This window comes from Callorhinus ursinus, unplaced genomic scaffold (assembly GCF_003265705.2).
Source record: "Callorhinus ursinus isolate GAN/ISIS: 27379988/994484 unplaced genomic scaffold, GSC_fseal_2.0 scaffold49, whole genome shotgun sequence".
Lineage (NCBI taxonomy): Eukaryota > Metazoa > Chordata > Mammalia > Carnivora > Otariidae > Callorhinus > Callorhinus ursinus.
The window spans coordinates 10,977,932-10,998,661 of NW_027397111.1; the positions used below are offsets into that span (position 1 = coordinate 10,977,932).

The following is a 20,730-nucleotide window of genomic DNA, read 5'->3' on the forward strand; positions in this document are numbered from 1 at the left end:
CTATCCTTCTCTAGTTTAAATTAGGGGGAATGGCTAGACAGTGCACATGCCAAATCTTTTGGAATTGTGTAATTGTGTAATTAGTGGAATTTCACAGAGATTGGAACAGTAGCTGGTTTTTAGGTCCTCCATTACATATTGCATTCTGGATTCATACAAGAGATTCAGTATCTCCTCCCCTAGGATCCAACATCATTGTGACCTGGAAGCAGCAGCCCTATTCTACCAAGTCAGAATTCAGAGCTCAGACATTCCCTCTCATGCTGTCTAAGCTTTATGTCCTTTCTGTTCAGATCAACATATATTAGGTTTGCAGGGTCTAGGCTACACCACAAGTGAATAGGTTTACCCAAGCAGGACAGCAGAATAATTGGTGTGAAGAGGCTAGGAATCCCCCATATATGAGTGGATACAGCTTAGTGAATGCAATATGGAAATCTGAGAAATCCATGAGAAGTGGGAGAATTAGACAAGGGAAGGAATGGCAGATAACTAAATAATTTACTGCCATATGTGATGTGGTAACCTGCTAGCATGATCCACCTCTCAACATTCTTCCAGTATTGACCTATCTGTAGGCAATTTTCATGGTATTCTGTGGGAGACCAACTGCCTATCCAAATGGCCAGCTTGCAGGGAATCTGAAAGATTAACTCTTGTCAGTCTAACCACTTATTCCAAGGAATGGCTTCTATTTGTCCTACCCAATGCCATCAAAAACTCAGGCCATTTAAATCCATAATACTGAGGGTGTCCTCACTGACATCATTGAAGATAACACTGGTGGATATCATGAATGTATTCGTGAACACCACCAACGGGTAGTTTATAAGGAATGACTTTATTCAGGGTGTTTATGTCATGATGCAAGTGGTTCATTTAATTCTTCATGGGAAGCAGGCACTGGGCACACACAATTTGTCTTTGTATCAGCCTTTCCAGTGGTCTCTTGCCCCAAGACCTGTGGAAGATATAAGGCATGATATAACAATTAGATAAGGTTTGGATATCTTTTTTTTTTTTTAAAGATTTTGTTCATTTGACAGAGAGAGACACAGCGAGAGAGGGAACACAAGCAGGGAGAGTGGGAGGGGGAGAAGCAGGCTTCCCGCGGATCAGGGAGCCTGATGTGGGGCTCGATCCCAGGACCCTGGGATCATGACCTGAGCTGAAGTCAGATGCCTAACAACTGAGCCACCCAGGCGCCCCAAGGTTTGGATATCTTAATGGTAGTGAGTTATCTTTGCAGTGCTTAAACTGGTATTCAGTAGTCTATATTTGGAAGTCAGTATCTCTGATTTGTCATTCAAGTCATCAGATAACTCTAGGGTCCTAGGAGGATCTTTGGCACGTAATTCCCCCAGGGTCACATCTGTGGAATAACTGGTTGACAATTCTAATCTCTTAGGGATGTAGTACAGTTTTATAATTCTCATTGCCCTCATCTTTCAGATGGTTCACATTCTTCATTAATATCTTCTGTGTGCCATGAGCTAAGTGATCAGTGAGTGCATGAGCTCCAAACCCTTTGACAATCATAGAGAGAACCTCTACAATCCAGTGTATTTGCCATAAAACAGAGTTGGGAACACAATAAATCTCATCACATGTGTTCCCTGAATCAGGGAAGCTCACCTGTTAATTCAATGAACTTACTTGGTTCCCCTTGCAATTATCAACTACATGATGGGAGGAAGAAGATGGGAAATCACAGCACCATATGTGTACCATACACAGTAAGCCTCACTTCTTTTCCCATTAAATGAGGACAAGTAGCAGCCTAGCAATGGTGTGCTATCTGAGTGACCCTCTCAGTCTCAGGATGAGACTCAGGGAATTCACTTGCTTGGTTCACCTTGCTATGACATAGAGATACAAGGAAATTTCATCAGGAGACTCTTCAATGCATTTGGATTTTGAAATTGTATTTTCTTCTATACAAGGAAGCATATCTCCTTCTCCCACATCAAGATGCTAGTTTAACCTGTCCCTCAATAAATCTATGACATCTTGGTTAGGTCCCATAAGAGCCATTAAAAAAATAATAAAACTGTTTTGGAATGCTGTCTCTGTTTATGAGAGATTCACCACCGCAAAATTGCACGTATTGGAAAACAGGTCACCATAAATATTTGATGACCATCCTCCCCATTCCATTCCTTAACTTTACTGTTACTGCCACTTCAAACACACTGTTCCTACCTCTAAAGTGGCTCTCTAATCTCCATTCACTTGGCTCATTTCCAGAAGGCCCACAGTTGACTGACCAGGTGCATAGCTCACTGAACTAATTGTGCCAGACAGCACAATGACCAGGGCTTTAGGAAAAAAAAAATTTTTGTAAGACACTTATGGAGAAAGGAGTAGTAGCACAAGTGTGAATTTTTCCTTGTTAATGTATTCTAGAGTGGTATGAAATGCTTTGTGGGGCCAGAAGTCAGACTCTAGGAAAAGAACCCTGACCCTTGGGCAATGGGACCTTAAATTATACTAAATCACCAGTCCCTTGCCTGTGATAGCAGAGACTGGGATCCAAGATAATAAGATGGACTAGACAAGATGTCCATCGACAGATGAATGGATAAAGAAGATGTGGTATATATATATATATATATATATATATATATATACAATGGAATATTATACAGCCATCAAAAGGAATGAGATCTTGCCATTTGCAATGACATGGATGGAACTGGAGGGTGTTATGCTGAGTGAAATAAGTCAGTCAGAGAAAGACATGTATCATATGACCTCAGTGATATGAGGAATTCTTAATCTCAGGAAACAAACTGAGGGTTGCTGGAGTGGGGGTGGGGTGGGAGGCATGGGGTGGCTGGGTGATAGACATTGGGGAGAGTATGTGCTATGGTGAGCGCTGTGAATTGTGCAAGACTGTTGAATCACAGATCTGTACCTCTGAAACAAATATTGCAATATATGTTAAGAAAAAAAAAGAAGAAGATAGCAGGAGGGGAAGAATGAAGGGGGGGTAACTGGAGGGGGAGATGAACCATGAGAAACGATGGACTCTGAAAAACAAACTGAGGGTTCTAGAGGGGAGGGGGGTGGGGGGATGGGTTAGTCTGGTGATGGGTATTAAAGAGGGCACATTCTGCATGGAGCACTGTGTATTATGCACAAACAATGAGTCATGGAACACTACATCAAAAACTAATGATGTAATGTATGGTTATTAACATAACAATAAAAAAATTTAAAGGAAAAAAAATAATAAGATGGGCTAGACAATTGGCTTCTAACTTTATTCCACCAGCTCACATTCATTATTTGGGGGAATAATAACTAGAGTGATTAGGGCCTGTGGTCCAAATAATGCTGATTCAGCAGTATGTCATGTGAGAGACTTGACCAGTCACCCCTTTCTGCCACTCAGCATCAGGGGATGAGAATCAACACTTCTCTGGCATCATCCAAAGGCTTGCCTCCAAGCCTTGTTGTTGATGATAACATGGCTGACAAGTGCCCTGATCTGCCTTTTGGGATACTACCAATATCAACAAGCTTGAGCACTTAACAGTGACTGTTTTGCTTGGCAATGTGTTAGAGGCCAACTATATTTCTGGAATGCATGCATGGAGCGAATCCTTCAATTAAACCTTACTTTAAACTCTATTTGATTATAGATCTCAAACTTCCTTAATATCCCACTTTATCTTTATTATCTATGATGCAGACAAAGTCTCCTAAAACTTCTTTTGATTTCAGTCTATTTGACTTTCCAGCTGGTGAATGAACTCCCATTTTATAGACAGGCAGTTATCCATCTATACATCCAGGCATCCATGCATGCATACATCCATCCTTCCAACAAATATTTATTTAGCATCTGATATGTTCTAAGAATTGTTCTAGTAAATAAACAAACAAAAAATCATGCTATTAGATTGATTTTCTTTCTCTTTAATGAGTTCTGTACTTGGTGCTAAAATCTCTGTTCAAAAACTTTTTATTTTTCTGTTTATTTGACAAGAAGTTAACCTCTTTAACATTAATGACTTCATATTTTATCATTTTTACTGTAAAGATGATAAATAATGTACATGATTATCAATAGAGAATTACTTACATTTAATTATCATATATCAATATAATGTGATGCTATGTAGCTTTCAAAGGAAATGAAGAGACACACATAAATGTCTCTTGAAGGAATCACAAGAAACGTATTGGACATTACTTCTGGCAAGAGATCTGGAGAATAGAAGTCAGTGAGAGGAAATACACTTTATTAGCTCCCCTGTGAGAATTTTTTTTAATTAGTTTATGTTTTCTGTTTTTAACCTTTTAATTGAAGTATGACTGACATAAAAAAGCTATACATATTTAATGTATATGACAATGAGTTTGGGAATAAATATACACCCGTGAGACCATCACCAGAATCAATGACATAAACATATCCATCACTTCTGGGGTGCCTGGGTTGCTCAGTAATTTGAGCACCTGACTCTTGATTTTGGCTCAGGTCATGATCTCAGGGTTGTGAGATCAAGCCCTGCATCAGGCTCAACGCTGAGTGTGGAGCCTGCCTAAGATTCTCTCTCTCTCTTTCTCTCTCTGCCCCTGCCCCTGTTCATGCTCTCTCTTAAAAAAAAAAAAAAAAAACAAAAACAAAAATCACTTCCATAAGTTTCCTCCTGCTTTCTTTACTTAGTATTTACGTTTTCCTCAATTAGAACACTTAATGTGAGATTTACTGTACCCTCTTAGCAAATGTTTAAGTATACAATGCAGTATTGTTAACAATACGCTCTTCAGTGGTTTTCAAAAATAATAAAAATATAGTTCAATTACCCCAGAATTTAGCAGCTTAAAACAATAAGCATTTCTTATCTCACACATTTTCTGCATATACAGATGAAAAATAAGCAAGGTAAACATGTTCCACACCTTCAGTCATTAGGTAAATTTAACTTAAAAACAATAGGATACCAATAGACTCTTGCTAAAATGACTAAAATTTAAAAGACTGACCATACTAAATGTTTGTGAAGATGTGGAACAAGTAGAACTTTTATGTACTGCTGGTGAGAATGTAAAATACAACTATTCTGGAAATCACTTTGTCAGTTTCTTAGGAAAGCTTTATGTATATCTGCTATTCCATTCCTAGGCTTTTACCCAAGAGAAATGAAAGTATATGCTTGGTCAAAGACTTGTACATGAATGCCCATATCAGCTTCATTTGTAATATACAAAAACTGCAAACAAAGGAAATGTCCAACAACAGATAATTGGATAAATAAATTTTGGTATATCCACGAAATGGAATACTGCTCAGCAAGAAAAATGTATGTGTGATTAACACAAGAATTTGATGAAACTCAAAGTGGTCATGGAAGCAGCCAGGCTAAAAAGATTACATTTGGTAATATTTCATTTATATAAAATTCCAGAATTTTATAGAGCTAATGTATAGTGACAGAAGCATGTCAGTGCTGTTAGGTTTAGGCAATGGTTGGATCACAAAGATGTAAAAGGAAATTTTAAAGGTGATGAATATGTTAATTAACTTCATTGTAATCTAGGTAATGATGGTTTCATGTGTGTATACATATGTAGCAATGCACATTTTTATCAGTGTTTGTACTGTAATTTTCTAAGAGGGTAGGTGCTCAAAATATGTTTGTGGTATGTATGAATAAACAAATGAATGGGCAGCATTGAATGTTTATTCCTTGATGGAAAATACATTTTCTAGCTTAACAAAAATCTATGAAGTTCTAGGGACAGTGCTTTTACTAGAAATTATCAGTGTTTTTGAATAACTTGTATGGTCCCTTTTTTCAATTTTATCTACTAGCTGGGAAATTCTTCAGGGACAAAACTGTCTTACGTATTACTCTCAAATGGCACTGAATTCAGTACCATGCAAATAACACAAAGGCATTAGCAATAGTTTTATTGGATTTAATTAAATTGGTTTGTGGGTGCTTTTTAAAGAAAAGTTTTCAAGTTGATATACAAGGTGTTAGAAAAGTATAGGAATGATCCATTAAGAAGAAGATTGGTTGGGTGCCTGGGTGGCTCAGTCGGTTGTGCCTGCTTTCAGCTCAGGTCATGATCCCAGGGTCCTGGGATCGAGCCCCACATTGGGCTCCCTGCTCAGCAAGGAGCCTGCTTCTCCTTTTCCTTCTCCTCCCCCCACCCCACAGTGCTCTCTCTCTCTCTCAGCAAATAAATAAAATCTCTAAATTAGTTAAAAAAAGAAGAAGATTGGTTAAGTCACTGTCAAATCACATATCCACTGTCGTATGATACGGATACCCTCTTCATCTATGAAAACATTTTCCTCTCATTATGTCGGGGTTTACTTTTATCTCTTTCTTCAGTGGTCTTTTGTTAAGGAAAACTTTGAGCATCGCTTCTTGTATTTGTTTAGTCTTTATCCCATAGACAATAGGATTCAGGGTGGGTGGCAGAAGCAGGTATAGGTTAGCCGCAAAAATGTGAAAGCTGTGGGGGATTGTATGACCCCCCAAATGGTGGGTAAAAAAAGTGAAGAAGACTGGGACATAGGTGATGACTGTAGCACAGATTTGAACAGTTTAGGTGCTGAAGGCCTTTTAACGAGCCTCTGCGGAGAGAGGCTGACCACTGCCCAGAGAATCATGGTGTAGGAAACTGTGATGCACAGGATTTCAAAGCCCGCAGTCAGAAGGGCAACCATCAGACCGCAGATGGCATTGACCTTGATATTGCCACAGGACAACTTGGCCACAGTCATATGGTCACAGTAGGTGTGGGAAATTGTATTACCCTTGCACTAGGGCAGATGTTTAGTGACTAAAAAGGAATGATAGGTATCACACCTGGAAGGAAGGTGAGAAATCCAGCCTTGGCAATGATAGAATTGGTGAGAATAGTGGCATAGTGTAGATATAACAGATGACCACATAGCAGTCCAGGGTCATTTTCATGAGCACCCTAGATTCCATCCCTGTGACAGTGTGGAGAAAGCACATCTGGACCAGGCAAGCTTTGAAGCTGATATCTTTGAGATCAAACCAGAACATACACAGCATTTGGTGTACAATACTTACACACTAAATAATGTCAGTGAAGAAGAGTAAGGCCAAGAAATATTACATGGACTGGTGTAGGACCTCCTCCAGATGAATGAGATAGAGGAGCCCATAATTCCCCAGTATAGTAACAACGCACATGAAACAAAATGGGGGAGAGATCCAGATATGTGCACTTGCTAGTCCAGGTGCTCCATTCTATAAGAATGATGCCAGAGTCAGTCTAGTACAGTTGTAATCATGCATGATGACCAGTTAGAGGCTATGTTACATTCTTCAACTTTGATGTCAACTTTGATGTCTCTCTGAAAAGAAGTTTAGGCAAATGTATATTGATTGCTTACAATGCACTAGTTAATAACACTTTTGCCTAAATCATCTCAATTATCTTAATTACCTCATGAGAGGTTGTTTATTGTATTAAACAAGGGTAAGTATTATTACTGTATTATAGATGAGGAACTGATATTAATGTGGTATCATTGATTATAAATCTTGAAGCCAAGATTCTTGGCTCCTTACCATGAAGATATACATACATATTTATATTTTATATATAATATGTATATATACTTTATATATATTTACATTTATACAAATTTTCCATACTAAGTGCCTTAAGCCCTCAAACTCTGTTCCTAACTAAGCATTAGTACATTCTTAGACCAATGAGATAGCTTCAAATAGTGAACATTAGGATGGCTGAAAGTCTTTTTATTGTGAACTTCCAAGTGAATTATAAGGATTTCTCTATTTCTGAAAATGGATGTGGGTAAGGAGATCTGCTTATCATCATGAGTATCAACTATTCTTCAGGTTATAAGATAGGAGATTTCAAAACACTGTCAGTTATATTCTTGGTTATTCTCCCTATAATGTACATGGTTTGATCAGCAATGAATAATGAAAATGGACTCATTAATTAAGGAGACTTATTAATGTCTTTACATGGCTAATAAGTGGAACTAACAGCACAAATCTACTCCTACCGCATCAGGTGCTCTCAGACCACTATAGCCACATTGCTCCTTAAGGATGCAATGCTCCTAAAGGATCTTCCTTTCCAGCTTCATGTTGGGCTCCCAGTATTGTTAAAAAAACCTAAATGTGATTGAGCCCTTTAGGTCTGCCCAAGACTTATTATTGAGTGCTGCAATATGTCGCTCACTAAATACTCTTTGAATGAACTGAAAATTTTAACAATCTTCCTATTTTCAGTCCCCAGTCCTTCTCTGTCTACATCTATATCTTTTTTTTTTCATGGACAGTGTAACAATGCATGACAATGAAGAAAGCAAAATCACATTTTGTGACCCTGAAGAATATGAATGCACAGGACCTAGGTTCGGGAAATGCATGTGCTTTAATCGTGATATGGAAGAATTAGCATCCTCACCCATACTTACAATGGATAGTGACTGATTATCACTGGGTTAGGAAAGAATGATGAGGTATAGTACTTTTTAAATACGGTCATAATTATTCTACTATGAACAATATGCATCCTTAATATTTGAATTGAGAGATACAAAATGCTGCCTATAATCAGTAATTTACCCTCCCACATTTATTTCCTCTTCCCTTACAGAACCCCAAGTTCCTCACTATCCTCCACCTACAAGCAGAAATGAGATGAGGAACGGATAGGACTTTAAAAACAGCAGTACTTAAAAAAATCCCAATATACATAGGGGGCAGGGATTTGCTGATTTTGAGAGCAGAATAAAGCTTTTCTGAAAATGGGGCAAAGAGTTAAGATTAAAGAAATGTAACATCTGACCTTCTTTCGGAAGTGATTGATCTCTGTAGGGGAGGGAATTTTCCCTTTCCCCTCTAGGTTCTTTGGCTGGTCTAATAATTAAATTAACATGGAACAGATTAAGAGGAGGAAAACAAATTAATTTCCTATGTATGGGGGGGTCCCAAAGACACGAAACCCACTGAGAAGGCAATTGAGGCTTATATATAGTTCTGGGATGAGGAGAAGGGGGGTAGGGGTTTGGAACTTCAAAGGGAATGAAGGCAATTCACAGGAGGTGGGAAGAGTCAGTATTTGGTAAACAAAAGTTTGCCATACAATGCCAAATCTTTCCTATGTAAAAAAAAAAAAAGTTATCTTTGGAAATAGTTCTCTTCTTGGTACTGGTCCTCTAACTTCTCTTAAGCAGTTAAGGGAAGGTTAAAAGCTCTTCTTAAGTCTGTTGGGCCTTGATTGTCTTCAGAAAAGTATCAGCATGCCAAAGAGGCATTTCTGAGGTGGCCTGCCCTGAACCCCATCATCTCCAATATAATATAATGCAAAAGGCAGGAGGAGCACCTGGGTGGCTCAGTTGGTTAAATGTCTGCCTAGGGCTCAGGTCATGATCTCAGGGTCCTGGGATCAAGCCCCACGTCAGGCTCTCTGCTCAGTGGAAGTCTGCCTCTCCCTCTCCCTGCCGCTCCCCCTGCTTGTACTCTCTCTCTGTCAAATAAGTAAAATAAAATAAAATAAAAATTTTAAAAAATGCAAAAGGCTAATATCAAGATGAAAGTCTGATAGGATTCTATAAGTGCCTTCCAAGACGTAAGTATGCTCAATTAAAACTGCATGCCGAAGAATTAATATCAGTATTTGAGAGTTCCTATTTATGTGAAAAAGAATTTTTTTTTTATGTTTTACTCAAATTCCAGTTAGTAACATGCAGTGTAATTAGTTTCTGCTGTACAATTTAGTAATTCAGCTCTTACATATTCCTTAATCCCCATCACCCATTTAATCCATCCTTCCACCCACTTCTCTTCGGATGACCATCAGTTTCTTTTCTATAGTCATGAGGCTGTTTCTTGGTCTGCCTCTTTTCTCGCCCGTGATTGTTTTATAGATCAGCATTAACAGATGAACGTTTGCAATCAATTTTGATGATAAGGAACAGTAACTCTGAACCCCATTTATACTTAAATGAAATGTTATCACACACACACACACACACAAAAGGATCCTCTTCTCTCACTAATATAGCTGTGTTGCCAACAAAATGTATTAATTATTACTATATTTTTAATTTGGTTGGTAAAAAATATAGAAACTGTTTTTTGTATAATTATATAATATCCTTAGTTTTGCCTCTTGGCTTGCAAAATTTAAATTAATTACTACTTTGGCACTGAGCAAAATTGTTGCCAACCCCTGGTTTGGAGAACTATGTAGAAAAAAAATTCCTTCTAACTCTGGAAATCTTATACTTCATTTTCTTTCTCCAGATATCAATCTAGTATCAGCTTTAATTTTGTCCTTTCAAAAGGATCTATACTTCTTTCTTTTTTTTTACTGATTTATAATTTTGAATTTTATATGTGAATTTTTTTTCCAATCAGCTTAATAGTTACCTAAGTTAATATCCAGTCTTTACTAATACAAAAATTAGGCAATGAATAGCTTAGAATGAAAATTCATCTAAATTCAAGGAGTTAAGGTCTTGGCTATTAAAGAGAAAATGAAAACTCACTGAGCTCACAACCTTATCATGGAGAAGAATAGTAAGCCTTTAGTAAGCAGTGTACAGTGTAAGTCTTACAGTGTAAGACTCTGTTTCATTCACAGATTTATCTTGCTGCCTGTAATAAGACATCTAGTAGGTATTCAACATATATATGTAGGGTGAGTGAACAAATGAATGAATGAATAAATGAATGAATGGGCGAATAAATCCAAGTTCACAAAATATAGATTTAATCATAAAGTGAAAGGAGCTTGAAAAGAAGAGAATAAAGAGGAAGAATGCATCATTGCATAATTGGTGAGGGAGATAAAATAGGCTACATAGGGAATCTTGAGGAATATATTCACACATGATTTGGTACTCTATTAGAAGACCTAGGAACTCTCTTACTCTTCTGTTTCCTCGGTTATAGAATTTTAGTATGAATTTATTATGAGTGTGACTTTTTAATCTAGCTCATCCTCCATTTTCAGTATAGCAAGGCTGCTATGTACACATTTCTATGAAATTCTCTTTCTTTGTGATCAGAATTCAAACCCAACGTCTTTTAAGAGCTTAATTCTGGTGAGGTATAATTGAAGCTAGCAGGCAATATCTGTGGAGAGAAAAGAAAGGAAGGTAACAATGCAGAATGATAGTTCCCTGGCCCAGAGAGGCAATGGTGGGCACAGGTGGATCGATCACCTATGCTTTCAACATTAGGAACTTTCTAGATTCTAGGAATCCAAGATCCACGTGATTATTATCCTCTGTCAACCTGATAATAAAGAGCCACAGTGAGAGGCAAATGAGCATTTATTTGGGATCAAAGAATTGCAATTTGGGGAAGCATCGAATCAGGTGGAAACAGAAATACTGTCTCACCGGTAGGGTGAAAGCAAGAGATTTTTATGAGGAAAAGAGAGGGGGTAATTACATGAACTGAAGAGAAGGGGAAAAGTTTCTATGAGTGTTTTAATAGGCTAAACTACTCTGGGTTATACATTGACAGACTGCTGGTTTTATCTTCCGAAAGTCCACAGCTATTACTCTTGTGATCAGGATGTCTATTCTATTGCTGACTTCTCAAGCAATTGCTTAAAACAGTTGTCATTTTACCCAGTCCAAGGGTTTTGGCCCATTTCAAACCAAGGCAAGTAAGGTAGTTTCTGTGCAGCGTCCCCTCTGGCTTTAATTAATTAATTAATTAATTAATTATATTTAAATTCAATTAGCCAACATAAAATGGCTCCAGTCATGCCAATTTTCCACACCTCTTAAAAGGAAATTTGAAGGGAAGTTGCAGCACAGGTATAAATGATCTTCTAAAGGGATTTCAAATAGACAAACAGTTGCTGGCAGCAGTGTGACCCTGAGAGATGCCATGAGCCACGGCTAAAACAGGTGATATTGTTCATGGAAGACCCTGAACTCAGGTAGCCAAGAGCTAAACCTCCAACCTTTAAACTCTCACTGGAATAAGCAGGAGGTTTTGAGGCAGAAATGGAGGGATTGATTCAGCCTCTGTAACAAAAGTACCATAAGAGGTATCATATGAATCTCCTCCATGGAGTAGGGGTGCCTGCTCTGATACATCTTTTTACTTTACACGAAGGGCATAATTTTTAGGAGATACTCTAGTTACATATGTAGCCTTCCCCTGCCATTAACCAAGAATTAAACCCATAATGAACTTTCTTCTACTTTGTTAAATGAGGCAGATAATATTCAGACTTTAATACTCCATTTTTTAAAAACATTTCCCCAATGTTTATAACAGAAGTACTGCAAAGCAGGATATTCCATAATTCCTTCCCACTACCAACCTAACTGTAGGGTCTCATTTCACTTGTGTGGCCCAGGACAGCTTCAAAGTATACAATACACTAGCCTCACTTTATTACACGGCAGGACAAATTAATAGGAAGAGAAAGAGATCAAAATGATCTTGTCCATTATACCTCCTACTAAAAGCTACCTTTTCTTGGGGTCTGATGTCTGTATTTTGCCTTCTGTTTCTATTTTACTTTTCATTCAGTATGTTCTTCCTAAGAAAGTGGTAGAAAATATACTCAACATTACAAACAAGTGAAACTGAAGAGTCATTGCTACAAGAGTGAATGTGTCCAAAGTTTCCTGGCAGCAAAATAGACTGGACTGGCTTACTGTATTCCATGGAATCAGAGGAAAGGTTACACAATTGTACTGAAGTTCTTCAAGCAACACAAGGAGAGGAATCTCTGTTACCTTGTTAAGTAGTGAACAAATTCATGCAAAGCAAGTACTCATTCATTTTATCCCTCAAGGCATGAAGAGCCACTGAATTACTTCCATTTGGGTGATGGCATTTGGAATGTGGAAGGGGGCATTAAAAAATAAAGCTCTAATGCATATTACCCAGTTAAAGTCCAAGGTATGTTGAAGGTGAAAGAGTGGAATATTAAGTGAACAAAAAGGTAAGCCAAGAGGAAAGATGGGGCTGAATTTTCATTTTGGAAGAAAATATTGACAAAACTAAACATTTTCATTTTGAAAATAATAGAACTTTATTTCAGATAGGACATACTACACTTTCAAATAAGAAAAGAAATCATACTGATTTAACTTTTAAAAATGTTTCTTACAAACTTTCTCTTTTTTTCCATGTTTTAGGCCCCCAAAGCTCTTTCCTGGACCACAGAAATATTACACACTTCAAATTGCCTTCATTTCCTGTTTTGTTCCCTAGGTTTGTAGGGATTATTATTTTAAAAACTAGTTACAATTTCAACAATTATTCAACAAAATATTATTATTATTCAACAATTATTTGTTGAAATTGAACAAATCCAATCTATACAGCTTGACATATGATCTCCTTAAATATTTAGCTGATTCCTAACTCTTAATGGCTAATGTGTTTGATAATTTATCTTTGTCATTGTTCACAACCCTCTCCCCACCTCCCAAATTCCAAAAGAGAAAGCTAAGATATCTCTTTTGAATGACACTCAGGTTCACAACTCTGTTTTTTACTAGTGGGAGTTCCAGGGTTGGGAGCATTGTACATCTGGATTGGTTTTCCTTTCTGTTCTTGGTAACCACCATTGACTCTGTTCACTTTTACTATCCCCAGGATGCTAGGAATATTCTAGTTCAGTTTGAGGGAGATCAGGGTTTGTTGTTGTTGTTGTTGTTGTTGTTATTGTTTTGATTTATTTGTTTTAGAAAGAGAGAGAGCCCAAGAGGGAAGGGCAGATGGAGAAGGAGAAAGAATCTCAAGTATATTCTATGCTGAGCAGGGCCCAACACGGGGTTTGATCTCATGACCCTGGGACCATGACCTGAGCCAAAACCAAGATCTGGTCGCTTAACTGACTGAATTTGCATTTCCCTGTTAGTAATGAGGTTGAAAATCTTGTTATTTATTTCTTGGTCATTTAAATTTCTACTTTTAAGAAGTGTCTGTTAATCGGTGAAGTCTGTTGCAAACTGACCTTGGGGTCATCAGGGAAAATTCAGACTTTATTTTTTTTAAAGATTTTATTTATTTATTTGAGAGAGAGAGAGAGCACATGAGAAGGGGGAGGGTCAGAGGGAGAAGCAGACGCCCCGCTGAGCAGAGAGCCCAATGCGGGACTCCATCCCAGGACTCCAGGATCGTGATCTGAGCTGAAGGCAGTTGTTTAACCAAATGAGCCACCCAGGTGCCCCAAAATTCAGATTTTAAATGACACATTATAAACCCTATTGCCCTTAGCTTGTCTGTGAATTTTAAAAAAACTATATATACATTATCTCCTGAGAGTATTTCCAATCCAGCCATAAATTAACTTCATCTTTCAAAACCTGTGTAAAAGCAACACAATTTCTTCTTGATAATCAGGATTAACCATCCTAACTAGGAAAATACCATGACATATCCATAATGATTGTGGGGAAATCTTAGATTTTAATTAAATAGAATCATGGCTGTATTTTCTAGTAGAAGTACATCTCTCCTGGGAACTGGAACCTCCAACTTGCCAAATTCATAATTAAAGAGATAAGAAAATACACTCTGGGAGTACTCAGAATTTTTTTCCATATAAATTAATGGTAATTGCTTCTTTGCTTTATACCATTTCAGCTTACAAAAGATGTTATAGAAATACTCTACTCTGGCAAAACAGGAGAAACCTATATACATCACCCTGAGCTAAGCAGAAAGGGAGAGGGAGATGAGGTCTCAAAGGGGGGGGAGACAATTAACAGGAAGCTGAGAACAGACGTTTAGTAAACAAAGGTTTGTTACATCATGCAGATAAGTCTTTCCCGTATAAAAAGTTATTTTTAATCATAGCTCTCTTCCTGATATAGTCCCCCCTTCTAAATTCTTTTAGGAAGTTGAGGGGGGAGGTAAAAAGCACTTCCTGAGTCTGCTGGGCCTTGATTGCCTTTAGCTCTAAATAATCCACATGTCAAAGAGGCATATTCTGTGGTAGCCTGCCTTGAACCCCGCTCAGTTATGACATGGAATAGTGAGAAAGCTTACTCCTGCCCTCATCCCTTGGTTACTGGATTTAGAAATCTGGCTAGAGAGGATATGGCAACGTAAGTTGTCCTTATTCAAGCATATACCACATGCTGTAGGATAGCACCCCTCATTTGGAGGTTTTTTTCCCCAGTTGGCAGCTTTTCTTATCCTGCATAATCTATCCCATTATTCTCTTAGCCCATCTGCTTTGGGTGATAAAGTACATAGTAAATTCCATGAATTCCATGGGTGTGATAAAGTACATAGTAAATTCCATGAATTCCATGGGTGTGACTACAGTAAATTCCATGAATCCCATGGGTGTGATTACATGGGTGTGATCTTTATTTGAAAAATGAATTATTTGGTGTCAGAATAATGTTATATGAACCCCTAACCACAGGTAGTGGTTCTATGAGTAGTATTGCAGACAGTAAAGACATATTTGTATTTGACATTCATATCTCCTCACATAAAGAAATGCCACTCCAGCTATGACTCCCATCATCATGGAATCCACCAATTGGCTGGGCACTTCTCTCAAGGAAATGGTCTCATATCAGAAGTTCAGACACCGGTCTCTGCATGGTTGGACATTCTTCAGAAACTGTTAACAGATCAACCTGGATCAGGAGAATTACATGCATATGAGCATGGAGAAATGTGTAAAAATATTATTCATAATGGCCCAAACATGAAAGTAACTTTGGTGTCTATTAACAGTAGAATGGATTAAAAGAAGTGTAGTATATTCACATAATGGATTACAATGTAGCAATAGACACGATTGAATTACAGATGTGTGCAACAACATGGATTATTCTTATTTTGAGAAATAGAAGCCAGGCACAAAAGAATATATACCATATGATCCTTATATAAGATAGATTACAATATATCGAGCTAAATTATAACATTTAGGGATGCATGCTAAATGATGAAAGTACACAGAGAAAAGCAAGGATAGATTGGCCAAAAATAAGTTAAGATAGTGGTTATTATTTGAGGGTATGTGGAGGAAAAGGTAGAATTTCTATGACCGTGGCTTCTGGGGGCTGACAGTGTTTTACTTCTGAATGACCTATGTTGTAGTTGCATGAATGTTGGTAATTTATTGATCTTTGTGCACTGTTTTGTACATGTGTTCTATTTCACTTATTTTTAATAGTGAGGATTAAAATAAAAGAACAATAAGGAAGAAAATATGGAAGAACACTTTTAATAATTTCAGATGAGCAAAATAAAAATACTTTTATTTTAATAATTTCAGAGGAGCAAAAAAAAAATCTTAAATTCACAATAAAATTCAGTGGTCATTAAAGGAAAGATCAGTATATTTGACTCTTTAAAAAATTCTTGGAGCACCTGGGTGGCTCAATCAGTTAAGTGTCTGACTCTTGATTTTGGCTCAGGTCATGGTCTCAGGGTTTTGAGATCAAGCCCTGTGTGGGGCTCTGCACTGGGTTTGGAGACTGCTTAAGATTCTCTCTCTCTCTACTAAATAAATACATAAGTGAATAAATAAATGCATACATACATAAATTTCCTTATGACAAACAGCCATAAACAAGGTCCAGAAAGAGACTCAAGGGCACAGAGGGATGTGACTCATATCAAAGGCAAAAGAATGAACACCTAAATAAGTAAACAGCTATAACAAATCACTTTCAAATGCTTAATAAAGCAGCAGGTGATGGTATAAGTAGGTAGTGCACATAAAAATCAATCAGTTATAAGCATTTGGAGATATGCTTAATTTCATTCAAAATTTTAAAAAGTGTAAATTACAAAGATACACTGTTTTACCTCTCCAAATGGCAAATATTTGAAAGCTTACTAAAACATTTTTTAATGGACATAGGGAAAAGGTAGATCTTGTACTTTATTCATGGGGGTGCAAATTATATCACCTCTCTGAAGAAAGGGAAGAGGCTCTAAGATCCAACAATTCCTCCCAGAAATAATTTTTGTTTCCATTTAAGTTTAAATGGGAAAAAATGAGGTTTGTAAAGTTTATGTTCCCCAACATTGTTTAGATACACTCCAAATGTAAAAGAGGGAAATTATCATACAAAGATGAAAGAAGTTGTATATAAAAAGATATGGGATATAGGAATAACAACATATATTATAAAATGAAAAGGAGTGTATGCTGCCATTTAGATTTTTTAAAAAGTCTATATACATGGAAGAATCTGAAAGAACACATTAAGACCTGTTGATGATGATTGCCTCCGGAGAGGAGTTTTAGGTTGTAAGAGATTTTTCATGCATATAGGACCAATATGTAGAAACTGAAGGAAACCAGAATATGTAAACTCAAAATATGCCTCTTTGGCATAAAAAAAATTATTTTGAGCTGAAGGCAATTAAGAAGTAAATGCAGAAAAAGTTTCCGCTATTTTGCCTAGAGGCTAGAAATAAATTCTTTCAGTGGAAACAGACTCTCACCAGCCCAGTAATGGTACGAAGGCACTTACAAACAAACCTTGTTACACTATTGTCTTCCTAGTTACTTCTTTACCATTTACTTCCCCTAACCCAAACCTCTGTGTCAATTCTTCCCAAATCTATTGTTTCTTTGTCTAAAAAGTATAAAAGCTTCCTGCTCTGGTCATTTCTTCACTTCATTCTCTTGTGAAGGCTCCCATGTACATGTAAAAATATGACAAAATATTCATGCTTTTCTTCTGTTAGTCTCTCTTTGTCAGCTTAATTTTCAGACCAGCCAGGGACCCTAGGAAGAAACGTTTCCATCCCCTACAAAACAAAATATATGGTCACTATCTAGAACAAAATTTTTTTCCTTTTAATTTTTTTATTGTTATGTTAATCACCATATATTACATCATTTGTTTTGGTGTAGTGTTCCATTATTCATTGTTAGTGCATAACACCCAGTGCTCCATGCAGAATGTGCCCTCTTTAATACCCATCACCAGGCTAACCCATCCCCCTACCCTCCTCCCCTCTAGAAACCTCAGTTTGTTTTTCAGAGTCCATCATCTCTCCTGGTTCATCTCCCCCTCTGACTTACTCCCCTTCATTCTTCCTCTCCTGCTATCTTCTTCTTTTTCTTTTTTCTTAAAATATGTTGCGTTATTTGTTTCAGAAGTACAGATCTGTGATTCAACAGTCTTGCACAATTGACAGCGCTCACCGTAGCACATACCCTCCCCAAAGTCTATCACCCAGCCACCTCATCCCTCCCACCCCTGACCACTCCAGCAACCCTCAGTTTGTTTCCTGAGATTAAGAATTCCTCATATCAGTGAGGTCATATGATACATGTCTTTCTCTGATTGACTTATTTCACTAAGCATAACACCCTCCAGTTCTATCCACGTCGTTGCAAATGGCAAGATCTCATTCCTTTTGATGGCTGCATAATATTCCATTGTGTATATATACCACCTCTTCTTTATCCATTCATCTGTCGATGGACATCTTCACTCTTTCCACAGTTTGGCTATTGTGGACATTGCTGCTATAAACATTGGGTGCACGTACCCCTTCGGATCCCAACATTTGTATCTTTGGGGTAAATACCCAGTAGTGCAATTGCTGGATCGAATGGTAGCTCTAATTTCAACTGTTTGAGGAACCTCCATACTGTTTTCCAGAGGGGTTGCACCAGCTTGCATTCCCACCAACAGTGTAGGAGGGTTCCCCTTTCTCCACATCCCCGCCAACATCTGTCGTTCCCTGACTTGTTAATTTTAGCCATTCTGACGGGTGTGAGGTGGTATCTCATTGAGGTTTTGATTTGGATTTCCCTGATGCCGAGCAATGTTGAGCACTTTTTCATGGGCCTGTTGGCCATTTGGATGTCTTCTTTGGAAAAATGTCTGTTCATGTCTTCTGCCCATTTCTTGATGGGATTATTTGTTCTTTGGGTGTTGAGTTTGATAAGTTCTTTATATATTTTGGATACTAGCCCTTTATCTGATATGTCATTTGCAAATATTTTCTCCCATTCTGTCGGTTGTCTTTTGGTTTTGTGGACTGTTTCTTTTGCTGTGCAAAAGCTTTTTATCTTGATGAAATCCCAATAGTTCATTTTTGCCCTGGCTTCCCGTGCCTTTGGCGATGTTTCTAGGAAGAAGCTGCTGCGGCTGAGGTCGAAGAGGTTGCTACCTGTGTTCTCCTTTAGGATTTTGATGGACTCCTGTCTCACGTTTAGGTCTTTCAACCATTTGGAGTCTATTTTTGTGTGTGGTGTAAGGAAATGGTCCAGTTTCATTCTTCTGCATGTGGCTGTCCAATTTTCCCAACACCATTTGTTGAAGAGACTGTCTTTTTTCCACTGGACATCCTTTCCTGCTTTGTCAAAGATTAGTTGACCATAGAGTTGAGGGTCCATTTCTGGGCTCTCTCTTCTGTTCCATTGATCTATGTGTCTGTTTTTGTGCCAGTACCATACTGTCTTGATGATGACAGCTTTGTAATAGAGCTGGAAGTCCGGAATTGTGATGCCGCCAGCTTTGCTTTTCTTTTTCAATATTCCTCTGGCTATTCGGGGTCTCTTCTGGTTCCATACAAATTTTAGGATTATTTGTTCCATTTCTTTGAAAAAAGGGGATGGTATTTTGATGGGGATTGCATTGAATGTGTAGATAGCTCTAGGTAGCATTGACATCTTCACAATGTTGGTTCTTCCAAACCATGAGCATGGAACGTTTTTCCATTTCTTTGTGTCTTCTTCAATTTCTTTCCTGAGTATTTTATAGTTTTCTGAGTACAGATCCTTTGCCTCTTTGGTTAAATTTATTCCTAGGTATCTTATGGTTTTGGGTGCAATTGTGAATGGGATCGACTCCTTGATTTGTCTCTCTTCTGTCTTGTTGTTGGTGTATAGGAATGCCACTGATTTCTGTGCATTGATTTTATAGCCTGCTACTTGACTGAATTCCTGTATGAGTTCTAGCAGTTTTGGGGTGGAGTCTTTTGGGTTTTCCACATAAAGTATCATATCATCTGCAAAGAGTGAGAGTTTGACTTTCTCTTTGCCGATTTGGATGCCTTTGATTTCTTTTTGTTGTCTGATTGCTGTGGCTAGGACTTCTAATACTATGTTGAATAGCAGTGGTGAGAGTGGACATCCCTGCCGCGTTCCTGACCTTAGGGGAAAGCTCTCAGCTTTTCCCCATTGAGAATGATATTCGCTGTAGGTTTTTCGTAGATGGCTTTTATGATATTGAGGCATGTACCCTCTATCCCTATACTCTGAAGAGTTTTGATCAAGAAAGGATGCTGTACTTTGTCAAATGCTTTTTCTGCATCTATTGAGAGGATCATATGATTCTTGTTCTTTCTTTTGTTAATGTATTGTATCACGTTGATTGATTTGCGGATGTTGAACCAGCCTTGCAGCCCAGGGATAAATCCCACTTGGTCGTGGTGAATAATCCTTTTAATGTACTGTTGGATCCTATTGGCTAGTATTTTGGTGAGAATGTTTGCATCCATGTTCATCAAAGATATTGGTCTGTAATTCTCCTTTTTGATGGGATCTTTGTCTGGTTTTGGGATTAAGGTAATGGTGGCCTCATAAAATGAGTTTGGAAGTTTTCCTTCCATTTCTATTTTTTGGAACAGTTTCAGGAGAATAGGTATTAATTCTTCTTGAAATGTCTGATAGAATTCCCCTGGGAAGCCATCTGGCCCTGGGCTTTTGTTTCTTGGGAGATTTTTGATGACTGCTTCAATTTCCTTAGTGGTTATAGGT

General features: G+C 37.8%; 1 pseudogene; it reads right to left on the reverse strand.

Annotated features, from left to right (window-relative positions):
• Nucleotides 1-6,296: 6,296 nt before the first annotated feature.
• Nucleotides 6,297-7,190, reverse strand: LOC112806272 (olfactory receptor 52N1-like; annotated as a pseudogene).
• Between the last annotated feature and the right edge of the window lie 13,540 nt (nucleotides 7,191-20,730).